General features: G+C 46.4%; 1 pseudogene across 1 annotated transcript in view; it reads right to left on the bottom strand.

Annotated features, from left to right (window-relative positions):
- LOC149980664 (uncharacterized) overlaps positions 1 to 22,836 on the bottom strand; it is a 103,225-nt pseudogene extending 80,389 nt beyond the window's left edge. Inside the window, exons 1-4 of the transcript XR_016484039.1 lie at positions 22,749 to 22,836; positions 15,231 to 15,804; positions 13,216 to 13,382; positions 11,340 to 11,535 (exon numbers count right to left, since the gene is read on the bottom strand). The product of XR_016484039.1 is annotated as an uncharacterized LOC149980664 (transcript). The remainder of the gene's footprint in view (positions 1 to 11,339; positions 11,536 to 13,215; positions 13,383 to 15,230; positions 15,805 to 22,748) is intronic.
- Positions 22,837 to 27,307: the final 4,471 nt, after the last annotated feature.

Below are 27,307 nucleotides of genomic sequence, written 5' to 3'. Positions count from 1 at the left end.
TCTACCACTATACAACGTGTTGGTTCCACCACTATACAACGTGTCGTGTTAGTTCTACCACTATACAACGTGTCAGTTCTACCACTATACGACGTGTCAGTTCTACCACTATACAACGTGTTAGTTCTACCACTATACAACATGATAGTTCTACCACTATACAACGTGTCGTGTTAGTTCTACCACTATACAACGTGTCAGTTCTACCACTATACAACATGATAGTTCTACCACTATACAACGTGTTAGTTCTACCACTATACAACATGATAGTTCTACCACTATACAACGTGTCGTGTTAGTTCTACCACTATACAACGTGTCAGTTCTACCACTATACGACGTGTTAGTTCTACCACTATACAACGTGTCAGTTCTACCACTATACAACGTGTTAGTTCTACCACTATACAACGTGTTAGTTCTACCACTATACAACGTGTCAGTTCTACCACTATACAACGTGTCGTGTTAGTTCTACCCCTATACAACATGTTAGTTCTACCACTATACAACGTGTTAGTTCTACCACTATACAACGTGTTAGTTCTACCACTATACAACGTGTCAGTTCTACCACTATACAACGTGTTAGTTCTACCACTATACAACGTGTTAGTTCTACCACTATACAACGTGTTAGTTCTACCACTATACAACGTGTCAGTTCTACCACTATACAACGTGTTAGTTCTACCACTATACAACGTGTCGTGTTAGTTCTACCACTATACAACGTGTTAGTTCTACCACTATACAACGTGTCAGTTCTACCACTATACAACGTGTCAGTTCTACCACTATACAACGTGTCAGTTCTACCACTATACAACGTGTTAGTTCTACCACTATACAACGTGTTAGTTCTACCACTATACAACGTGTCAGTTCTACCACTATACAACGTGTTAGTTCTACCACTATACAACGTGTCAGTTCTACCACTATACAACGTGTTAGTTCTACCACTATACAACGTGTTAGTTCTACCACTATACAACGTGTTAGTTCTACCACTATACAACGTGTCAGTTCTACCACTATACAACGTGTCAGTTCTACCACTATACAACGTGTCAGTTCTACCACTATACAACGTGTTAGTTCTACCACTATACAACGTGTCAGTTCTACCACTATACAACGTGTTAGTTCTACCACTATACAACGTGTTAGTTCTACCACTATACAACGTGTCAGTTCTACCACTATACAACGTGTTAGTTCTACCACTATATAACGTGTTAGTTCTACCACTATACAACGTGTTAGTTCTACCACTATACAACGTGTCAGTTCTACCACTATACAACGTGTTAGTTCTACCACTATACAACGTGTTAGTTCTACCACTATACAACGTGTCGTGTTAGTTCTACCACTATAAAAAGTGTTAGTTCTACAACTATACAACGTGTTAGTTCTACCACTATACAGCGTGTCGTGTTAGGTCTACCACTATACAACGTGTCGTGTTAGTTCTACCACTATACAACGTGTCGTGTTAGTTCTACCACTATACAACGTGTTAGTTCTACCACTATACAACGTGTCAGTTCTACCACTATACAACGTGTTAGTTCTACCACTATACAACGTGTTAGTTCTACCACTATACAACGTGTCGTGTTAGTTCTACCACTATACAACGTGTTAGTTCTACCACTACACAACGTGTTAGTTCTACCACTATACAACGTGTCAGTTCTACCACTATACAACGTGTTAGTTCTACCACTATACAACGTGTCAGTTCTACCACTACACAACGTGTCGTGTCAGTTCTACCACTACAGAGGTGACTGAAGACAGACAACAGAAAACACACACAACTACAAAAACTAAACCTCTGGATTAAAAAAAAAACTTCTAATAAACAAAAATATAAAAACGCAACATGTAAAGTGAAATAAAAGACCCCAGAAAATTAACATACGGCACAAAAAGATTGTTACTCTGACGTTTTGTGCCGACATTTGTTGACATCCTTGTTAGTGAACATTTCTCCTTTGCCCAGATATATCGATCCACCTGACAGGCGTGGCATATCAAGAAAGCTGATTTAAACAGCATGATCATTCCACAGGTGCACCTTGTGCTGGGGGGGGGGGGGGGGGACAATAAAAAGGCCACTCTAAAAAAAATGTGCAGTTTTGTCACACAACACACAATTGCCACAGATGTCTCATGTTTTGTGGGAGCATTGAAATTGACATTGCTGACTTGCAGGAATGTCTGCCGGAGCTGTTGCCCGGATAATCGAATGTTCATTTCTCTACCATAAGCCGCCTCCAAACGTTGTTTTAGAGAATTTGCCAACTACGTCCCACTGGCCTCACAACCGCTCATCACGTGTTTGGCATCGTGTGTGGGCGAGTGATTTGCTGAACAGGGAGCCCCACGGTGGAGGTGGGGTTATGGTGTTGTCAACGTTGTGAACAGAGGGCCCCACGGTGGAGGTGGGGTTATGGTGTTGTCAACGTTGTGAACAGAGGGCCCCACGGTGGAGGTGGGGTTATGGTGTTGTCAACGTTGTGAACAGGGGGCCCCACGGTGGAGGTGGGGTTATGGTGTGGTGTTTGCTGAAAAGAAGAAGATAATAATAATAATAATAATAATAATAACAGATAATCAATGATATATCATGTGTGTGGACAGACTGTGGATGTCTGTAAAAATAAAAAATGTCTCTTGCTCGGTAATCAAACGGTCTGAAGAAATACTATCTTTTGACCCCCCCCGCAGTCTGTCGATACGGTGAAGGACTCTTTATGGGATCGTCAATATTTCTGATGGGGGGTTTAATGGGTCTAATGGGTTTAATGGGTCTAATGGGTTTAATGGGTTTAATGGGTTTAATGGTGGGGTTTAATGGGTCTAATGGGTCTAATGGGTCTAATGGGTCTAATGGGTTTAATGGGTCTAATGGGTCTAATGGGTCTAATGGGTTTAATGGGTCTAATGGGTCTAATGGGTTTAATGGGTTTAATGGGTCTAATGGGTTTAATGGGTCTAATGGGTCTAATGGGTTTAATAGGTCTAATGGGTTTAATGGGTTTAATGGGTCTAATGGGTCTAATGGGTCTAATGGGTTTAATGGGTTTAATGGGTCTGTAGATGCCGTTTGACGTGTCTGAACGAGTGATCAGTTGATAAAGGAGACAAAACTCTGTGTGGGTTTTTATTACATTTAAAACGCTGATTTAAAAAAATGTAATTACAAAAAATATTTAGTTAGACAATCTTATTTCAAACCAACACTTCTCTTGAATGATTACGTTTAAAAAAATAATAAAACACAGATTTAAAAAATGTTTTAATTTATTTAATGTCAAACCAAGTCTGTCGTGGGAAATATTACATTAAATATTAATTAATTTAATATTATAACAAAATGAAGATAAAAAAAATGATAGAAATTCCAATCTGAAATCTCTCTAAACACCTTGAAATGCCATTCAGATTATTTTCTCTTTGATTCGATATGAAGTAAATATCTTCCTGGTGTGAGGATCCTCTGTTATCTGTGTTGCCCAGGGCCACACGAGGTGGAACTCTCCCTACCCATACTACCACACAGCGTGTTTAAACAGGCACCACACACACACACGCCTCCTCCCTGCACCTAACCGCCCACACACACACACACGCGCCTCCTCCCTGCACCTAACCGCCCACACACACACACACGCCTCCACCCTGCACCTACCCGCCCACACACACACACGCCTCCACCCTGCACCTATCCGCCCACACACACGTACAAAGCCCCCTACCTAAGCTTCCAGCAACCCCACTCCCCCTCCATAAACACACACAACTACCAACCACGTCCCCTATCCTAATCTCATCACACCAATCCAATGCCCGACACACACACAGACACACACAGGTCTGACAAACCCCTTGCTTGCTGGTGAGTGTTTCCAGTCAAATGACAGTTAGGAAGCAGGTTCTGTTTCTGCTGGGGAGAAACGGGAGGTGGTTGGATTAAAACCAGGTGAGAGAGAGAGAGAGAGGGAGAGAGGGAACAAGAGAGAGAACGAGAGAGAGAGAGGGAACAAGAGAGAGAACGAGAGAGAGAGAGGGAACAAGAGAGAGAGAACGAGAGAGAGAGGGAGGGAACGAGAGAGAGAGAGAACGAGACAGAGCGAGGGAGAGCGAACGAGAGAGAGAGAGGGAGAGCGAACGAGAGAGAGAGAGGGAGAGCGAACGAGAGAGAGAGAGGGAGAGCGAACGAGAGAGAGAGAGAGGGAGAGCGAACGAGAGAGAGAGAGGGAGAGCGAACGAGAGAGAGAGAGGGAGAGCGAACGAAAGAGAGAGAGAGAGGGAGAGCGAACGAGAGAGAGAGAGAGAGGGAGAGCGAACGAGAGAGAGAGGGAGAGCGAACGAGAGAGAGAGGGAGAGCGAACGAGAGAGAGAGAGAGAGAGAGAGAGAGAGAGAGGGATGAAAAGATAGAAAGGGATAAGTGAAACCCGGGTGTAGGAAAAGGGGAAACAAGGAAAGGGGCAGAGCTGTAGGAAGGGTAAAGTTTTGAGAGGCAGGATAGGAGAGGAGAGAAGCCCAGGACCCAACACCCTGCCTGGGTCCAAACTAGGCCTCTAGCCCCTACTACTACCAGAGAACCAGAGGAGAGAGGAGAGGACCCACCCTGCCGGGGTCCAAACTAGGCCTCTAGCCCCCTACTACTACCAGAGAACCAGAGGAGAGGACCCAACACCCTGCCGGAGTCCAAACTAGGCCTCTAGCCCCTCCTACTACCAGAGAACCAGAGGAGAGGACCCAACACCCTGCCGGGGTCCAAATTAGGCCTCTAGCCCCTACTACTACCAGAGAACCAGAGGAGAGAGGAGAGGACCCACCCTGCCGGGGTCCAAACTAGGCCTCTAGCCCCCTACTACTACCAGAGAACCAGATGAGAGGACCCAACACCCTGCCGGAGTCCAAACTAGGCCTCTAGCCCCTCCTACTACCAGAGAACCAGAGGAGAAGACCCAACACCCTGCCGGGGTCCAAACTAGGCCTCTAGCCCCTACTACTACCAGAGAACCAGAGGAGAGAGGACCCAACACCCTGCCGGGGTCCAAACTAGGCCTCTAGCCCCTACTACTACCAGAGAACCAGAGGAGAGAGGAGAGGACCCAACACCCTGCCGTGGTCCAAACTAGGCCTCTAGCCCCCTACTACTACCAGAGGAGAGGACCAACACCCTGCCGGAGTCCAAACTAGGCCTCTAGCCCCTACTACTACCAGAGAACAAGAGGAGAGGACCCAACACCCTGCCGTGGTCCAAACTCTACTACTACCAGAGAACCAGAGGAGAGAGAAGATGTCTTACCTTTCTCCCCTGTAAGTGAGTGAAGAGAAACATTTTCCCCCCCAAAACGCTCGCAGGAAGACGAGACACAGATCCGCTCGCCCACCCCGACAGACGCGGGCAGACGCGGCCTTTAAGCCTCAAACAAAGTTTGGTGTGCACAGGACCAAGACCAAGGGGACAACAAGAGGGTGAGAGAAAGAGGAGGGAGAATAGAGGAGAGAAAAGGAGAGAGTCTGAACCCCCCCCCCCCAGTGACTGCTGGGGTTTTATTATCCAGTTCCATCTGGCTGCTGCTGGAAGAGACAGACACACCCGGGTTCTCCGATTGGGCTGTGTGTGTGTGTGTGTGTGTGTGTGTGTGTGTGTGTGTGTGTGTGTGTGTGTGTGTGTGAGACAATGAGAAGTTCGTCCTTCGTCGGACTCTGAGTACAAATAGAATACTGAAGCGACTGGGCCTTTTCATCTCCACCTCCCCCCCGCCTCCCCCCTTACCCCTCCACCTCCTCCCCCTTACCCCTCCACCCCCCTTACCCCTCCACCTCCTCCCCCTTACCCCTCCACCCCCTTACCCCTCCACCTCCTCCCCCCGCCTCCCCCCTTACCCCTCCACCTCCTCCCCCTTACCCCTCCACCCCCTTACCCCTCCCCCCTGCCTCCCCCTTACCCCTCCACCTCCTCCCCCCTTACCCCTCCGCCGCCTCCCCCCTCACCCCGCCTCCCCCCTGTCCTTGTTCCTGCCCAAACACCAAACTACAAGACAGTGGACTGGCAGAACCACTGTGTGTGTGTGTGTGTGTGTGTAACATGTTTTCACAGAGCGACTAATAGTATTTAAATGCTTAAAAGTCTCACAGCAAAAAAAACACTAAATCAACCTTCACTATACTCACTGTGGAGACCTCTGTCTATATTCAGACCTCATTCACTATACCCACTGTGGAGACCTCTGTCTATATTCAGACCTCATTCACTATACTCACTGTGGAGACCTCTGTCTATATTCAGACCTCATTCACTATACTCACTGTGGAGACCTCAGTCCTCCTCCTCTCTGTCTATATTCAGACCTCATTCACTATACTCACTGTGGAGACCTCAGTCCTCCTCCTCTCTGTCTATATTCAGACCTCATTCACTATACTCACTGTGGAGACCTCTGTCTATATTCAGACCTCATTCACTATACTCACTGTGGAGACCTCTGTCTATATTCAGACCTCATTCACTATACTCACTGTGGAGACCTCTGTCTATATTCAGACCCCATTCACTATACTCACTGTGGAGACCTCAGTCCTCCTCCTCTCTGTCTATATTCAGACCTCTTTCACTATACTCACTGTGGAGACCTCTGTCTTTATTCAGACCTCATTCACTTTACTCACTGTGGAGACCTCTGTCTATATTCAGACCTCATTCACTATACTCACTGTGGAGACCTCAGTCCTCCTCCTCTCTGTCTATATTCAGACCTCTTTCACTATACTCACTGTGGAGACCTCAGTCCTCCTCCTCTCTGTCTATATTCAGACCTCTTTCACTATACTCACTGTGGAGATCTCTGTCTATATTCAGACCTCATTCACTTTACTCACTGTGGAGACCTCTGTCTATATTCAGACCTCATTCACTATACTCACTGTGGAGACCTCTGTTTATATTCAGACCTCATTCACTATACTCACTGTGGAGACCTCTGTCTATATTCAGACCTCATTCACTATACTCACTGTGGAGACCTCAGTCCTCCTCCTCTCTGTCTATATTCAGACCTCATTCACTATACTCACTGTGGAGACCTCTGTCTATATTCAGACCTCATTCACTATACTCACTGTGGAGACCTCTGTCTATATTCAGACCTCATTCACTTTACTCACTGTGGAGACCTCTGTCTATATTCAGACCTCATTCACTATACTCACTGTGGAGACCTCAGTCCTCCTCCTCTCTGTCTATATTCAGACCTCATTCACTATACTCACTGTGGAGACCTCTGTCTATATTCAGACCTCATTCATTATACTCACTGTGGAGACCTCTGTCTATATTAAGACCTCATTCACTATACTCACTGTGGAGACCTCAGTCCTCCTCCTCTCTGTCTATATTCAGACCTCATTCACTATACTCACTGTGGAGACCTCTGTCTATATTCAGACCTCATTCACTATACTCACTGTGGAGACCTCTGTCTATATTCACACCTCATTCACTATACTCACTGTGGAGACCTCAGTCCTCCTCCTCTCTGTCTATATTCAGACCTCATTCACTATACTCACTGTGGAGACCTCTGTCTATATTCAGACCTCATTCACTATACTCACTGTGGAGACCTCAGTCCTCCTCCTCTCTGTCTATATTCAGACCTCATTCACTATACTCACTGTGGAGACCTCAGTCCTCCTCCTCTCTGTCTATATTCAGACCTCATTCACTATACTCACTGTGGAGACCTCAGTCCTCCTCCTCTCTGTCTATATTCAGACCTCATTCACTATACTCACTGTGGAGACCTCTGTCTATATTCAGACCTCATTCACTATACTCACTGTGGAGACCTCAGTCCTCCTCCTCACTCAGTCCTCCTCCTCTCTGTCTATATTCAGACCTCATTCACTATACTCACTGTGGAGACCTCAGTCCTCCTCCTCACTCAGTCCTCCTCCTCTCTGTCTATATTCAGACCTCATTCACTATACTCACTGTGGAGACCTGTCTATATTCAGACCTCATTCACTATACTCACTGTGGAGACCTCAGTCCTCCTCCTCTCTGTCTATATTCAGACCTCATTCACTAAACTCACTGTGGAGACCTCTGTCTATATTCAGACCTCATTCACTATACTCACTGTGGAGACCTCAGTCCTCCTCCTCTCTGCCTATATTCAGACCTCATTCACTATACTCACTGTGGAGACCTCAGTCCTCCTCCTCTCTGCCTATATTCAGACCTCATTCACTATACTCACTGTGGAGACCTCAGTCCTCCTCCTCTCTGTCTATATTCAGACCTCATTCACTATACTCACTGTGGAGACCTCAGTCCTCCTCCTCTCTGTCTATATTCAGACCTCATTCACTATACTCACTGTGGAGACCTCTATCTATATTCAGACCTCATTCACTATACTCACTGTGGAAACCTCAGTCCTCCTCCTCTGTCTATATTCAGACCTCATTCACTAAACTCACTGTGGAGACCTCTGAATATAGACAGAGAGGAGGAGGACAGACATTCACTATACTCACTGTGGAGACCTCTGTCTATATTCAGACCTCATTCACTATACTCACTGTGGAGACCTCTGTCTATATTCAGACCTCATTCACTATACTCACTGTGGAGACCTCAGAATCCTCCTCTCTGTCTATATTCAGACCTCATTCATTATACTCACTGTGGAGACCTCTGTCTATATTCAGACCTCATTCACTATACTCACTGTGGAGACCTCTGTCTATATTCAGACCTCATTCACTATACTCACTGTGGAGACCTCTGGCTAGCCTGTCTATATTCAGACCCCGCCCCCTTTACTCTGGCTAGCCGTTCTATATTCAGACCCCGCCCCCTTTACTCTGGCTAGCAGTTCTATATTCAGACCCCGCCCCCTTTACTCTGGCTAGCCGTTCTATATTCAGACCCCGCCCCCTTTCCTCTGGCTAGCCGTTTTATATTCAGACCCCGCCCCCTTTCCTCTGGCTAGCCGTTCTATATTCAGACCCCGCCCCCTTTACTCTGGCTAGCCGTTCTATATTCAGACCCCGCCCCCTTTTCTCTGGCTAGCTGTTCTATATTCAGACCCCGCCCCCTTTCCTCTGGCTAGCAGTTCTATATTCAGACCCCGCCCCCTTTACTCTGGCTGGCCGTTCTATATTCAGACTCCACCCCCTTTCCTCTGGCTAGCCTGTCTAGCCTGCCCCTTTCCTGTTGCCTTTCCACTCCCAAAACGTAGCTACAGCCTTCTCCTCCCCCCCCGTGACCCCCGTGTGCAGACATGAGGTCAAGCTCCAGAGATCACAGGGGGTGGGGGTAAGATCAGCCCAAACATACAGCACCATACCAGCTCTTGAACCTCTCCCTCCACCCTGTGTGTGTGTGTGTGTGTGTGTGTGTGTGTGTGGTGTGTGTGTGTGTGTGTGGTGTGTGTGTGTGTGTGTGTGTGTGTGGTGTGTGCAGGGGCACTCTTGCAGAAACCTCAGCCCAGGGAAATTCAAATGAGGGAGTAACAGAGTGAGAACAAGAGAAAGAGAGAGAATGGGAGAGAGAGAGAATGGGAGAGAGAGAATGGGAGAGAGAGAGAGAATGGGAGAGAGAGAGAGAGAGAGAGAATGAGAGGGGAGAGAGAGAGAAAAAAAGAGATAGAATGAAGGGGAGAGAGAGATAGAATGAAGGGGAGAGAGAGACAGAGAATGAGAGGGGAGAGAGAGACAGAATGGGAGAGATAGAATGAGGGGGTAAGAGAGAGAATGAGAGGGGAGAGAGAGAGAGAGATAGAATGAAGGGGAGAGAGAGACAGAGAGAATGAAAGGGGAGAGAGATAGAATGAAGGGGAGAGAGAGACAGAATGGGAGAGATAGAATGAGAGGGGAGAGAGGTTGCTGAGGTTGCAGGTTTGCTAATGTGTAGATCTGAAGAGATTTGCAGAGAACATTTTTACTCTCTTCCCTCTCCCTCTCTCTCTCTCCCTCTTGGTGTATCTGTTGTTAGTTTATGGCATTAGCGTTACGAGCAGTGTGTGTGTACATGCTGATTAGAATCCAGTTCTCCACACACATCAACACAACACTAACAGGTAGATGGGATGTTCTGAACCAACACAACACTAACAGGTAGATGGGATGTTCTGAATGTTGTCGACCAACACAACACCCTCCCTTTAATGTCTCCTTCTCCCTCACTCCCTCCCTTTAATGTCTCCTTCTCCCTCACTCCCTCCCTTTAATGACTCCTTCTCCCTCACTCCCTCCCTTTAATGTCTCCTTCTCCCTCACTCCCTCCCTTTAATGTCTCCTTCTCCCTCCCACCCTCCCTCCCTCCCTTTAATGTCTCCTTCTCCCTCACTCCCTCCCTTTAATGTCTCCTTCTCCCTCCCTCCCTCCAATGTCTCCTTCTCCCTCCCTCCCTCCCTTTAATGTCTCCTTCTCCCTCCCTCCCTCCAATGTCTCCTTCTCCCTCCCTCCCTCCCTTTAATGTCTCCTTCTCCCTCCCTCCCTCCCTTTAATGACTCCTTCTCCCTCCCTCCCTCCCTTTAATGTCTCCTTCTCCCTCCCTCCCTTTAATGTCTCCTTCTCCCTCCCTCCCTCCCTTTAATGTCTCCTTCTCCCTCCCTCCCTTTAATGTCTCCTTCTCCCTCCCTCCCTTTAATGTCTCCTTCTCCCTCCCTCCCTCCCTTTAATGTCTCCTTCTCCCTCCCTTTAATGTCTCCTCCCTCCCTTTAATGTCTCCTTCTCCCTCCCTCCCTTTAATGTTCCTTCTCCCTCCCTCCCTTTAATGTTCCTTCTCCCTCCCTCCCTTTAATGTTCCTTCTCCCTCCCTTTAATGTTCCTTCTCCCTCCCTTTAATGTCTCCTTCTCCCTCCCTTTAATGTTCCTTCTCCCTCCCTCCCTCCCTTTAATGTCTCCTTCTCCCTCCCTTTAATGTCTCCTTCTCCCTCCCTCCCTCCCTTTAATGTTCCTTCTCCCTCCCACCCTCCCTTTAATGTCTCCTTCTCCCTCACTCCCTCCCTTTAATGTCTCCTTCCTCCTCACTCCCTCCCTTTAATGTCTCCTTCTCCCTCACTTTAATGTCTCCTTCCTCCTCACTCACTCCCTCCCATGTCTCCTTCTCCCTCCCTCATTCCCTCGTTTCCTCCCTACCTTTAATGTCTCCTCCCTCCCTCCCTTTCCTCCCTCCCTCCCTCCCTCCCATGTCTCCTTCTCCCTCCCTCCCACCCTCCCTTTAATGTCTCCTCCTCCCTCCCTCCTTTCCTCCCTACCTTTAATGTCTCCTCCCTCCCTCCATCCCTACCTTTAATGTCTCCTTCTCCCTCCAGGTTCAGTATGATGCCCTGGTCTCCATCTTGTTTCCCGCTGTCTAGAATCATCCAGCTCTCCAGACTGTCAGAATCAGAGTCCGATCCAGACTTCGCTCCGGATCCTGAGTCCAACACCACCACCGAGTCAGAGCCCACACTGGACCTCCCCTTCTTTGGGGCGGGGTTTCTCTAAGGGGGAGGGGACAACATAATAAATGGTATTATTCATTGATGACTGTTAACGGCTAGTTAATCAGAACCAGCGTGGAGTTGGTTGTGGACCATGCTGCATCTGGGTCTGGAGTACTGCCACCTAGGATGCCTTTACACAGGCCGTCCAATTCTGATATCGCCTCTTAATTGCTCTTTTGACCAATCACATCAGATATTTTTCAGAGCTGATCTGATTCTAGAAGGGGTTGGTGTTTCTAGAGATCAATACTGTCCCCGGGGGGGGGGGTGGTCGTTATGTTACTGTCTAGAAGGGGTTGGTGTTTCTAGAGATCAATACTGTCCCCGGGGGGAGTCGTTATGTTACTGTCTAGAAGGGGTTGGTGTTTCTAGAGATCAATACTGTCCCAGGGGGGAGTCGTTATGTTACTGTCTAGAAGGGGTTGGTGTTTCTAGAGATCAATACTGTCCCAGAGGGGAGACGTTATGTTACTGTCTAGAAGGGGTTGATCAATACTGCCCCAGAGGGAGTCACTATGTTACTGTCTAGAAGGGGTTGGTGTTTCTAGAGATCAATACTGTCCCAGGGGGAGTCACTATGTTACTGTCTAGAAGGGGTTGGTGTTTCTAGAGATCAATACTGTCCCAGGGGGAGTCACTATGTTACTGTCTAGAAGGGGTTGGTGTTTCTAGAGATCAATACTGTCCCAGGGGGAGTCACTATGTTACTGTCTAGAAGGGGTTGGTGTTTCTAGAGATCAATACTGTCCCAGAGGAAGTCACTATGCTACTGTCTAGAAGGGGTTCGTGTTTCTATAGATCAATACTGTCCCAGGGGGAGTCGCTATGTTACTGTCTAGAAGGGGTTGGTGTTTCTAGAGATCAACACTGTAACAGAGTCATTATGTTACTGTCTAGAAGGGGTTGGTGTTTCTAGAGATCAATACTGTCCCAGGGGGGAGTCGTTATGTTACTGTCTAGAAGGGGTTGGTGTTTCTAGAGATCAACACTGTAACAGAGTCATTATGTTACTGTCTAGAAGGGGTTGGTGTTTCTAGAGATCAATACTGTCCCAGGGGGGAGTCGTTATGTTACTGTCTAGAAGGGGTTGGTGTTTCTAGAGATCAATACTGTCCCAGGGGGGAGTCGTTATGTTACTGTCTAGAAGGAGTTGGTGTTTCTAGAGATCAATACTGTCCCAGAGGGTCGTTATGTTACTGTCTAGAAGGAGTTGGTGTTTCTAGAGATCAATACTGTCCCAGAGGGGAGTCGTTATGTTACTGTCTAGAAGGGGTTGGTGTTTCTAGAGATCAATACTGTCCCAGGGGGGAGTCGTTATGTTACTGTCTAGAAGGAGTTGGTGTTTCTAGAGATCAATACTGTCCCAGAGGGGAGTCGTTATGTTACTGTCTAGAAGGGGTTGGTGTTTCTAGAGATCAATACTGTCCCAGAGGGAGTCGTTATGTTACTGTCTAGAAGGAGTTGGTGTTTCTAGAGATCAATACTGTCTCAGAGGGAGTCGTTATGTTACTGTCTAGAAGGAGTTGGTGTTTCTAGAGATCAATACTGTCCCAGAGGGTCGTTATGTTACTGTTTCTAGAGATCAATACCGTTCCAGGGGGGAGTCGTTATGAAGATTTTTGGTACAACGTAACGTGGCCACTAGGAAGAAGCCGAAGACACACTCTGTCGTCGTACCTGTTGTCCCGGGGTCGAGGCCTGCAGGGGTCCTTTCTTTAACCTCTGACCTTTCAAGCTACACACCCCGTCATCTTCCTCCGTGTTGTCTGACACCGTGATGACGTCATCTTGACTCGAGTCGATGACTATGACCTCCTGGAACAACCTTTGACGTCTGGGGTCACCTTCGGGAACGATAGAGGAGAGTTATGGGGTTGTTGTTTTTTTGCAACGCAGGAAATGGACACCAAAATAATGAGTGATAAACCCGTTGCAACAATGATTATGCATCATAATTAGGGCTATAGAGGTATTTACACCGAACCGTTCAGGGACCTCGATTCAGTCCGCTGTGAACCCCAATGAATGAATAAATATATATATATATATATGATGGGACTAGAATGTTGGAACTAGAATGTTGGAACTAGAATGACGGAACTAGAATGTCGGAACTAGAATGTTGGAACTAGAATGACGGAACTAGAATGTTGGAACTAGAATGTTGGAACTAGAATGACGGAACTAGAATGTTGGAACTAGAATGACGGGACTAGAATGTTGGAACTAGAATGTTGGAACTAGAATGTTGGAACTAGAATGTTGGAACTAGAATGACGGGACTAGAATGTTGGAACTAGAATGACGGGACTAGAATGTTGGAACTAGAATGACGGGACTAGAATGTTGGAACTAGAATGACGGGACTAGAATGTTGGAACTAGAATGACGGGACTAGAATGTTGGAACTAGAATGACGGGACTAGAATGACGGAACTAGAATGACGGGACTAGAATGACGGAACTAGAATGTTGGAACTAGAATGACGGGACTAGAATGACGGGACTAGAATGTTGGAACTAGAATGACGGGACTAGAATTAGAATGTTAGAAGTATATTGTACAAGGAACAAGAGCCAACGTGTAGCTGCTAGTTATTCATCTGAATGGAGGTGGTGTTATTTGTAACTGTCGGACAGGAAGAAAGTCACGCAGACTCCATTAGCCTCGCTAGCCGGCTAGCTCACTACAAGGTAGTTAGTTATACAGAAGTGATTACGTCAACGGTGGACTGACTACCGGACAAAATACTACAAGGTAGTGTTACAGACGCAGACAGTGAGTGGACATTCACGCACCTTTGGATAAAGCCCTGTGTAAACAAACACACAGTAGTGGTCTGTCTGTTCGCAGACAGTGAGTGGACATTCACGCACCTTTGGATAAAGCCCTGTGTAAACAAACACACCGCAGTGGTCTGTCTGTTTGTTCTCCTCCACTCACCTTTGGAGAGACCTCTCTGCTGTTTCCTACCCTGTGTAAACAAACACACAGTAGTGGTCTGTCTGTCTGTTCTCCTCCACTCACCTTTGGAGAGACCTCTCTGCTGTTTCCTACCCTGTGTAAACAAACACACAGTAGTGGTCTGTCTGTCTGTTCTCCTCCACTCACCTTTGGAGAGACCTCTCTGCCGTTTCCTACCCTGTGTAAACAAACACACAGTAGTGGTCTGTCTGTCTGTTCTCCTCCACTCACCTTTGGAGAGACCTCTCTGCTGTTTCCTACCCTGTGTAAACAAACACACAGTAGTGGTCTGTCTGTTCTCCTCCACTCACCTTTGGAGAGACCTCTCTGCTGTTTCCTACCCTGTGTAAACAAACACACCGTAGTGGTCTGTCTGTTCTCCTCCACTCACCTTTGGAGAGACCTCTCTGCTGTTTCCTACCCTGTGTAAACAAACACACAGTAGTGGTCTGTCTGTCTGTTCTCCTCCACTCACCTTTGGAGAGACCTCTCTGCTGTTTCCTACCCTGTGTAAACAAACACACAGTAGTGGTCTGTCTGTCTGTTCTCCTCCACTCACCTTTGGAGAGACCTCTCTGCTGTTTCCTACCCTGTGTAAACAAACACACAGTAGTGGTCTGTCTGTCTGTTCTCCTCCACTCACCTTTGGAGAGACCTCTCTGCCGTTTCCTACCCTGTGTAAACAAACACACAGTAGTGGTCTGTCTGTCTGTTCTCCTCCACTCACCTTTGGAGAGACCTCTCTGCCGTTTCCTACCCTTGTGGGTTTTCAGTTTGACTTTCTGTTGTTTCTGCTCTGTGTCCCCCAGCAGGTTTTGCCGTAGATCTCTGTTACTATGATCATTTGACAGGGGTGGCCGCTGTCGTTTGGCCTTGCTCCCATCTTCCTCCTCCTCCTTCTCTCCCTTGCTGGAGGAGAGGCGCCTGTCTCCCACCTCCTCCTCCTCCTCCTCTCCGTGGCTGGAGGAGAGGCGCCTGTCTCCCACCTTCTCCTCCTTCTCTCCGTGGCTGGAGGAGAGGCGCCTGTCTCCCACCTCCTCCTTCTCTCCGTGGCTGGAGGAGAGGCGCCTGTCTCCCACCTCCTCCTCCTCCTCCTTCTCTCCGTGGCTGGAGGAGAGGTGCCTGTCTCCCACCTCCTCCCTCTCTCCGGGGTTAGAGGAGTAGTGGAGTTGGCTGTAGAGTCTGAACTCTAGTTCACTGTCGTCACCCTCTGACCCCTCGGACTCCTCCGCGTACAGCTCATCCTCTAGCTCCGCCCTGTCCGCGTAGCCCCCGAACATCACCACGGAGGTCACAACACCCTGCGGAGGAGGAAGAGACAGAGAGAGAGAGAGACAGAGAGAGAGACAGAGAGAGAGAGAGAGAGAGCGAGAGAGACAGAGAGAGAGAGAGAGAGAGAGAGAGAGGGAGAGAGACAGAGAGAGAGAGAGAGAGAGAGAGACAGAGAGAGAGAGAGAGAGAGAGAGAGAGAGGGAGAGAGACAGAGAGAGAGACAGAGAGAGACAATATGACATCTGAAATGTCTTTATTCTTTTGGATCTTGTGTGAGTGTAACATTTACTGTTAATTATTTTGTTATTGTTTATTATCTATTTCACTTGCTTTGGAAATGTTTACATATGTTTCCCATGTCAATAAAGCCCCGACATCTAAGAGAGAGGAGAAAATCTGTCATTATCATCAAACTAATGTAAACTCCACCCAACTCAATAACATCATGATCATCAAAACTAATGTAAACTCCACCCAACTCATTATCATCAAAACGAATGTAAACTCCACCATGCTCATTATCATCAAACTAATGTGAACTCCACCCTGCTCATTATCATCTAAACTAATGTGAACTCCACCCTGCTCATTATCATCAAACTAATGTGAACTCCACCCTGCTCATTATCATCAAAACTAATGTAAACTCCACCCTGCTCATTATCATCAAAACTAATGTAAACTCCACCCTGCTCATTATCATCTAAACTAATGTGAACTCCATCCTACTCATTATCATCAAACTAATGTGAACTCCACCCTGCTCATTATCATCTAAACTAATGTAAACTCCACCTTGCTCATTATCATCAAACTAATGTGAACTCCACCCTGCTCATTATCATCAAACCAATTGCAAACTCCACCCTACTCATTATCATCAAACTAATGTGAACTCCACCCAACTCATTATCATCAAACTAATGTGAACTCCATCCTGCTCATTATCATCAAACTAATGTGAACTCCACCCTGCTCATTATCATCTAAACTAATGTAAACTCCACCTTGCTCATTATCATCAAACTAATGTGAACTCCACCCTGCTCATTATCATCAAACCAATTGCAAACTCCACCCTACTCATTATCATCAAACTAATGTGAACTCCACCCAACTCATTATCATCAAACTAATGTGAACTCCACCCAACTCATTATCATCAAACTAATGTGAACTCCACCCAACTCATTATCATCAAACTAATGTGAACTCCACCCTACTCATTATCATCAAACTAATGTGAACTCCACCCAACTCATTATCATCAAACTAATGTGAACTCCACCCTACTCATTATCATCAAACTAATGTGAACTCCACCCAACTCATTATCATCAAACTAATGTGAACTCCACCCTACTCATTATCATCAAACTAATGTGAACTCCACCTAACTCATTATCATCAAACTAATGTGAACTCCACCCTGCTCATTATCATCAAACTAATGTGAACTCCACCCTGCTCATTATCATCAAACTAATGTGAACTCCACCCTGCTCATTATCATCAAACCAATTGCAAACTCCACCCTACTCATTATCATCAAACTAATGTGAACTCCACCCAACTCATTATCATCAAACTAATGTAAACTCCACCCTGCTCATTATCATCTAAACTAATGTGAACTCCACCCTGCTCATTATCATCAAAACTAATGTGAACTCCATCCTACTCATTATCATCAAACTAATGTAAACTCCACCCAACTCATTATCATCAAACTAATGTGAACTCCATCCTACTCATTATCATCAAACTAATGTAAACTCCACCCAACTCATTATCATCAAACTAATGTGAACTCCACCCTGCTCATTATCATCAAAACTAATGTAAACTCCACCCTGCTCATTATCATCAAAACTAATGTAAACTCCACCCTGCTCATTATCATCAAAACTAATGTGAACTCCACCCTACTCATTATCATCTAAACTAATGTAAACTCCACCCTACTCATTACCATCAAACTAATGTAAACTCCACCCAACCTCCTGTCACCTATTTGTGCTCAATGTCAGGTGGTGTGTGTGTGTGTGTGTGTGTGTGTGTGTAAGAGAGAGAGGGAAAGGGGTTGTGAGGTCCATTGCCCTGGCCAGTGCTGCGTATCTGTGCCATGATGGCCAGAGATGATTGGCTCCTAGACCGCCATTGCCCTGGAAACGCCACGCTGACCGCTCACAGACTGCCACCCAGGGAATAAGGATAGAGGACAGAGCGTGTGTGTGTGTGTGTGTGTGTGTGTGTGTGTGTGTGTGTGTGTGTGTGTGAGAGAGAGAAGAGACCTAGGACGGAGAAACGTTGAGGTGTGTGTGTGGAGAGAAGAGACCTAGGACAGAGAAATTATGAGGTGTGTGTGTGGAGAGAAGAGACCTAGGACGGAGAAATGATGAGGTGTGTGTGTGGAGAGAAGAGACCTAGGACAGAGAAATGATGAGGTGTGTGTGTGGAGAGAAGAGACCTAGGACAGAGAAATGATTAGGTGTGTGTGTGGAGAGAAGATGGGGGGTGGGGGGGGATTCCTTTACATTTCAGTGTTAATCGTTATCTCCTGATCAACGGTCGGGTGTGTGACAGATCATCTGAAAAGTCTGGAGGGTTTCTACCAGCAGCCCAGGGTGATTCATGACTCATTATGTCCTGATACTGTAGGGGACTGGAGAGGTGAAAACCACCTGAACACGGCTGACTAACATCACCCACCTGAACACAGCTGACTAACATCACCCACCTGAACACAGCTGACTAACATCACCCACCTGAACTACCTGAACACAGCTGACTAACATCACCCACCTGAACTACCTGAACACAGCTGACTAACATCACCCACCTGAACACAGCTGACTAACATCACCCACCTGAACACAGCTGACTAACATCACCCACCTGAACACAGCTGACTAACATCACCCACCTGAACTACCTGAACACAGCTGACTAACATCACCCACCTGAACTACCTGAACACAGCTGACTAACATCACCCACCTGAACACAGCTGACTAACATCACCCACCTGAACACAGCTGACTAACATCACCCACCTGAACACAGCTGACTAACATCACCCACCTGAACTACCTGAACAGAGCTGACTAACATCACCCACCTGAACACAGCGGACTAACATCACCCACCTGAACTACCTGAACACAGCTGACTAACATCACCCACCTGAACACAGCGGACTAACATCACCCACCTGAACACAGCTGACTAACATCACCCACCTGAACACAGCTGACTAACATCACCCACCTGAACTACCTGAACACAGCTGACTAACATCACCCACCTGAACACAGCTGACTAACATCACCCACCTGAACACAGCTGACTAACATCACCCACCTGAACACAGCTGACTAACATCACCCACCTGAACACAGCTGACTAACATCACCCACCTGAACTACCTGAACACAGCTGACTAACATCACCCACCTGAACACAGCTGACTAACATCACCCACCTGAACACAGCTGACTAACATCACCCACCTGAACTACCTGAACACAGCTGACTAACATCACCCACCTGAACTACCTGAACACAGCTGACTAACATCACCCACCTGAACACAGCTGACTAACATCACCCACCTGAACACAGCTGACTAACATCACCCACCTGAACACAGCTGACTAACATCACCCACCTGAACTACCTGAACACAGCTGACTAACATCACCCACCTGAACTACCTGAACACAGCTGACTAACATCACCCACCTGAACACAGCGGACTAACATCACCCACCTGAACACAGCTGACTAACATCACCCACCTGAACACAGCTGACTAACATCACCCACCTGAACACAGCTGACTAACATCACCCACCTGAACTACCTGAACACAGCTGACTAACATCACCCACCTGAACACAGCTGACTAACATCACCCACCTGAACACAGCTGAATAACATCACCCACCTGAACTACCTGAACACAGCTGACTAACATCACCCACCTGAACACAGCTGACTAACATCACCCACCTGAACACAGCTGACTAACATCACCCACCTGAACTACCTGAACACAGCTGACTAACATCACCCACCTGAACTACCTGAACACAGCTGACTAACATCACCCACCTGAACACAGCTGACTAACATCACCCACCTGAACACAGCTGACTAACATCACCCACCTGAACACAGCTGACTAACATCACCCACCTGAACACAGCTGACTAACATCACCCACCTGAACTACCTGAACACAGCTGACTAACATCACCCACCTGAACTACCTGAACACAGCGGACTAACATCACCCACCTGAACACAGCTGACTAACATCACCCACCTGAACACAGCTGACTAACATCACCCACCTGAACACAGCGGACTAACATCACCCACCTGAACACAGCGGACTAACATCACCCACCTGAACACAGCTGACTAACATCACCCACCTGAACACAGCTGACTAACATCACCCACCTGAACTACCTGAACACAGCGGACTAACATCACCCACCTGAACACAGCTGACTAACATCACCCACCTGAACTACCTGAACACAGCTGACTAACATCACCCACCTGAACACAGCTGACTAACATCACCCACCTGAACTACCTGAACACAGCGGACTAACATCACCCACCTGAACACAGCTGACTAACATCACCCACTGGTGACCAGATCTGTCCAGCCTCCTGAACATGAACTACCTGGTGACCAGATCTGTCCAGCCTCCTGAACTACCTGGTGACCAGATCTGTCCAGCCTCCTGAACACAAACCACCTGGTGACCAGATGTGTCCAGCCTCCTGAACTACCTGGTGACCAGATCTGTCCAGCCTCCTGAACCACCTGGTGACCAGATCTGTCCAGCCTCCTGAACTACCTGGTGACCAGATCTGTCCAGCCTCCTGAACACAAACCACCTGGTGACCAGATCTGTCCAGCCTCCTGAACTACCTGGTGACCAGATCTGTCCAGCCACCTGAACTACCTGGTGACCAGATCTGTCCAGCCACCTGATCTACCTGGTGACCAGATCTGTCCAGCCACCTGAACTACCTGGTGACCAGATCTGTCCAGCCACCTGAACTACCTGGTGACCAGATCTGTCCAGCCACCTGAACTACCTGGTGACCAGATCTGTCCAGCCACCTGAACACAAACTACCTGGTGACCAGATCTGTCCAGCCACCTGAACTACCTGGTGACCAGATCTGTCCAGCCAGCTGAACTACCTGGTGACCAGATCTGTCCAGCCACCTGAACACAAACTACCTGGTGACCAGATCTGTCCAGCCACCTGAACATGAACTACCTGGTGACCAGATCTGTCCAGCCACCTGAACATGAACTACCTGGTGACCAGATCTGTCCAGCCACCTGAACTACCTGGTGACCAGATCTGTCCAGCCACCTGAACTACCTGGTGACCAGATCTGTCCAGCCACCTGAACTACCTGGTGACCAGATCTGTCCAGCCACCTGAACATGAACTACCTGGTGACCAGATCTGTCCAGCCACCTGAACTACCTGGTGGCCAGATCTGTCCAGCCACCTGAACATGAACTACCTGGTGACCCGATATGCCCAGCCACCTGAACTACCTGGTGACCCGATATGCCCAGCCTCCTGAACTACCTGGTGACCCGATCTGTCCAGCCACCTGAACCTGAACTACCTGGTGACCAGATCTGTCCAGCCACCTGAACATGAACTACCTGGTGACCAGATCTGTCCAGCCTCCTGAACTACCTGGTGACAAGATCTGTCCAGCCTCCTGAACTACCTGAAAACAGCTGACATTAACACCAGCCACCTGAACTACCTGGTGACCAGATCTGTCCAGCCTCCTGAACTACCTGGTGACCAGATCTGTCCAGCCTCCTGAACTACCTGGTGACCAGATCTGTCCAGCCACCTGAACTACCTGGTGACCAGATCTGTCCAGCCAGCAGAACTACCTGGTGACCAGATCTGTCCAGCCTCCTGAACTACCTGGTGACCAGATCTGTCCAGCCACCTGAACTACCTGGTGACCAGATCTGTCCAGCCTCCTGAACTACCTGGTGACCAGATCTGTCCAGCCACCTAAACTACCTGGTGACCAGATCTGTCCAGCCTCCTGAACTACCTGAAAACAGCTGACATTAACGTGGCCCACCTGTGAATCTCTGGAGCGGGGAGAAGACGGCTTCAGGTGTCCCTCTTTAAGAGCGTTACATGGGAACGGCCCAAGTGGCTTCGCTAACACAATAACAAACGGCCAAACGGATTTCAGAAACAGAACAGAATAGTCTGTTTCAATACATATGACATCTCTGCTGTTGAAACATGATTATACATATGTGATTTTTGACGACTGCAGTCCGTGTATAACTGGTTACAAAACGGAACACAACGAGCTTGTCAGTAAACTTGCCAATAAAGGCACATTGTGGGATACAGACACACAACATTAACACGTGTAGCCCGGACCCCAGATTTTGGTGAGAGTCCTGAAGCAGACTGGCCCACAGGTTACTACTAAACCTGTATGTACTGTAAACATGGCCATCTAACGTTACCGGCTACAACAAACAGCCAGGTTTGACAGGTACAACATAACAAGGCATGCTCACATACTAGCTAGCTAACTGGCTAACAAACCTCTACTAAACATCCACTAACACTAAAAGTGGGACATCTGAACGGAAATGTTATACAACGTGATGTTCAACTAGCCTGTAATTTCAGTTACGACATGCGGACTTACTTATTAAATTAGTTTGATGCTATCGAACGTGTAGTTGGCTAATATGTTAGCATCGGTCTCTGTGCACCCCACGTGTTTATGAAATGCCGACGGTATGTAAACAAAGCACTCTCGCGACGGATTCACACTCAACCGGCACCTCTCCGGTTCTCTTTACTACGGCAACAAAAAAAAATGTACATGCACATATCTCGTTGGTTCCAACGGATGAAAATCAACTCACCTGTTTATAACTTAGCAGGACTCACGAGAGGACTTTGCTCGCACGCTAACCACTTCCGGGGTTGTCGAGAGAGAAATGGTTTGGGCCAACCGTGACCTTTCCCAGGGAGCCGAATGTGCCGAGTCTGCGTTCAGACAGTGTCGAGACATTTTGATGAACGGTCTACAGTAGCCTAGTAAACTTTGATTTAATGTCGCCCTAAAATATATGTGGAGTCTTCATGTTTAATATAACGTCACCGTTGATAAATTTATTAATATTTATCATAGACTATTCTATACTACTATTCATATCACATTAAACCCCTATAAATATCAGTTTGTTTTTTAAAAACAAGGGTTCTTCAAAGATCCTAACTCAGTGCTAGAGATGTCACTACAGACCCTGTTTCAATTTCTAGGCTGTATCACAACCCGACCGTGATTGGGAGTCTCATAGGGTGGAGACACAATTGGCCCAGCGTCATTCTGGGGTTTGACCAAGGCAGGCAGCCATTGCAAATAAGAATTTGTTCTTAACTGACTTGCCTGGTTAAATAAAATAAATTTAAAAATAACTGTAGGTTTCTTGGCACTGAAAAATACTTGGCTGTGTCAACCTTCACCCCAGTCTGAGGTCCTGAGCGCTCTGAAGCAGGTTTTCATCAAGGAGCTCTCTGTACTTTGCTCCGTTCATCTTTCCCCTCGATCCTGACTAGTCTCCCAGTTCCCTGCCGCTTGAAAATCATCCCCGCAGCATGATGCTGCCACCACCTTCCTTCACCGTAGGGATGGTGCCAGGTTTCCTCTAGACGTAAGGCCTGATTGGTGGAGTGCTGCAGAGATGGTTGTCCTTCTGGAAGGTTCTCCCGTTTCCACAGAGGAACTCTGGAGCTCTGTCAAAGGGACCATTGGGTTCTTGGTCATCTCCCTGACCAAGGCCCTTCCCCGATTGCTCAGTTTGGCCGGGCAACCAGCTCTATGGAGTCTTGGTGGTTCCAAACTTCTTCCATTTAAGAATGATGGAGGCCACTGTGTTCTTGGGGACCTTCAATGATGCAGAAATGTTTTGGTACCCTTTCTCGGATCTATGCCTTGACACAATCCTGTCTCTGAGCTCTACGGACAATTCCTTCGACCTCTTGGCTTGGTTTTTCCTCTGACCTGCACAGTTAACTGTGTGCCTTTTCAAATCACGTCCAATCAATTGAATTTACCACAGGTGGACTCCAATCAAGTTGTAGAAACATCTCATGGATGATCAATGGAAACAGGTTGTACCTGAGCTCAATTTAGAGTCTCATAGCAAAGGGTCTGAATACATACGTAAAGAAGGTTTGATATTTGTTTTTATACATTTGCTAAAATTTCAAAAAAAAACTGTTTTCGCTTTGTGATTATTGGGGTATTGTGATGTCATTATGGGGTATTGTGATGTCATTATGGGGTATTGTGATGTCATTACGGGGTATTGTGATGTCATTATGGGGTATTGTGATGTCATTATGGGGTATTGTGTGTAGATTGATGAGGAAAATGTTTAATTTAATCCATTTTAGAACAAGGCTGTAACGTAGAAAAATGTGGATAAAGTGTAAGAGGTCTGAATACTTTTCCGAATGCACCGTATGTGTCTGCCTGTGTCTACGGGTATACTGACCAGCAGACACACAACGGTACAATCGGTATTAGTTTGTCTCATAATGTTATACGGCATCATCTACAGTGGATTGTAATGAACGGTCTCTCTAGAACCTTCCAGGACTCAGTCACAGCAGCCATTTTTCCTCGTCCCCGTTCAATGAAGATCCCAGAGTCCTTTTCATTACGGACAAGGTGTGAAAACAGTTTTTCATTCACATCATTTTTACCACACAAAAAAAAAACGAACAAATATGCATATTTTGTTAATTATTTTGTATAATTATTTATGTTTTGTATTCACAGACTTCCCCCTCCATACGCCTCTGATGAATATAACAGGAAACCTATTTGGTCACCAGGCTCTGCCATAGTATTCTGTCTACGGACGGCCTATAGATGACATATCAACACATCAACATCAACACGACAGACCTACTGAACTTGGGGCTGGGAGTTTACCTCATTTTTACGATTTTATGAATTCTGCTTTGCCACTAAAATCATAATAAACACCGACAACTAAAATATTGGTGTTATTGTTATTATTTTTGTTAATATTATTATTATTATTATTATTATTATTGTTGTTGTTGTTGTTGTTGTTGTTGTTATTATTATTTTTGTTATTATTATTATTGTTGTTGTTATTATTGTTGTTGTTATTGATATTGTTATTGTTGTAATTATTATTGTTGTTGTTATTATTATTATTGTTATTATTATTGTTGTTGTTATTGTTGTTGTTGTTATTGATTTTGTTATTATTGTTGTTGTTATTGTTGTTGTTATTGATATTGTTATTATTGTTGTTGTTATTATTGTTGTTGTTATTATTGTTATTGTTATGCTGATTATTATTTATAATTATGAGGGGGACAAATATTTACCCCCCAAAAGTTTGTTTTTTTGAGGAACCATTAATGGGGGTTCTTTGAAGAATGTGTTCCCCCCCCCCCCCCAGTTTGAATTTAAAGAACCCCTAAAGGACCCTCCAGGAGCCTTGATATATCAATGATTTGATTGACATTGTTAATATGCTAACAGAATAATGGGGGGGGGGGGGGTTAAACCTTATTTAGTGTAGCTAGGCCTAGGCTATAGTACACCCATTATCTTCTTGTCTAGGTTTCATTTTGTCTAAACAGGAAGCGATCCAAAGTTAAAGGTTAAAAGCAAAGAAGAACATCAGGAATACACGTCTGGCAGGTAGGTGATAAATAGAGGCTCTACCTGGGAAGACAGAGCACATGTCCCTCTGCCCTCCCAGTCTCCAAAATACACGTCTGGCAGGTAGGTGATAAATAGGGGCTCTACCTGTGAAGACAGAGCACATGTCCCTATGCCTTCCCAGTCTCCTAAATACACGTCTGGCAGGTAGGTGATAAATAGGGGCTCTACCTGTGAAGACAGAGCACATGTCCCTCTGCCCTCCCAGTCTCCAAAATACACGTCTGGCAGGTAGGTGATAAATAGAGGCTCTACCTGGGAAGACAGAGCACATGTCCCTCTGCCCTCCCAGTCTCCAAAATACACGTCTGGCAGGTAGGTGATAAATAGAGGCTCTACCTGGGAAGACAGAGCACATGTCCCTCTGCCCTCCCAGTCTCCAAAATACACGTCTGGCAGGTAGGTGATAAATAGTGGCTCTACCTGTGAAGACAGAGCACATGTCCCTCTGCCTTCCCAGTCTCCAAAACACCCTTTTGGGTGGTGGTACAATTTACCCCACAAAGTGATTTTTTTTTGTATCAATGTTTTGTGATGTTTGTTTGGACACTAGTTGTCAAGTTCGCCACCACCACCACCACCACCACCTACCAAATTATTAGGGTGAGGTACATGGGCTACTAACACCTTCTATACAACCTACACTTAGTATTACTTTGTTACCTACAGTATACATATCTCCTTGACATATTACATACTTGATGCAGAAGCATACAATACATTTTTTTGGACTCACCTTGTTGTGCTGTCCTACGGTTGTTTATGCTTGTTGATCTGCCTTCCCCTGTACGGAGCTCGGGTGCACCATTTTCGCGTAATTTTCCCCGCAGTATGTTCTGTCAGCCCAGCCTCACATCCAACACAAATTAAGCAGCACATAAATTCGTGTCTTTTCTCACGAATTAAGCCACAAAAACGCACGAAATTTGCTGAAATGCATTTTGTACATATATGCACGAATTGATAGTGAGACTGTGTTGGGCCTTGTACGGAAAAGATTGCGCACCGGTATCCAAACATGCCATGGCTTGAGAGATGCAGTCACCGGTCGAGTGTTTGGAGCTACTTCGTTTTTAAATATCAACAATACTGCTACAAAAGCGTCACATTTGATTTAACAGTTGATTTAGCGTACACCATCGTTAATATTCGGGTCCGGTTGGCTGATGCGTGCAGCAACAGGCAGAAAGACAAAGAGGTAAACCACGATCAGTAAACGGAGATAACTAACTGAACAGATGTACATCCTGTCATCAACATCAATGACCTGCTGAATTAAATGGGCTTTAAAAATGTGAAAATGTTCACTACAGGGACATTTGCTATGGGGGAGGGGGGAATGTAAAATTGACGAGAATGTAAAATGATAGGCTATCATAGATATAAATGGCCCCCTATATCTCCAGATGTGTTTATTGACTACAGCCTACATGTTGTATATTGTGACATTTGTCCTCGTCTTATTTCTCCGTAGAGGCCCTGCCATCATACGTTGAGCTGCGTTCTCCGGTAGTCTAGAGAATAGTTTGATATTCTAGAGAATCCCGAGTTTGAATGCCATCTGATTTCTAGGTGGGGTTCCCATGCGTGTCAGAGCACAGGCACAGCCAGGAAAAGGCCATCACGCCAGATTGTTTTCCTACAAAAGGTTAACCTACCTTTCCCCGTCCCCATCCGAAACCCCAACCTAACCCCCCCTCGGTCCCCCGT

The sequence above is a fragment of the Oncorhynchus mykiss genome, chromosome 10 (genome assembly GCF_057628025.1).
Source record: "Oncorhynchus mykiss isolate SJ-2025 chromosome 10, ASM5762802v1, whole genome shotgun sequence".
Taxonomy (NCBI): Eukaryota; Metazoa; Chordata; class Actinopteri; order Salmoniformes; family Salmonidae; genus Oncorhynchus; species Oncorhynchus mykiss.
This window is presented reverse-complemented; position numbering and strand designations above follow the sequence as displayed.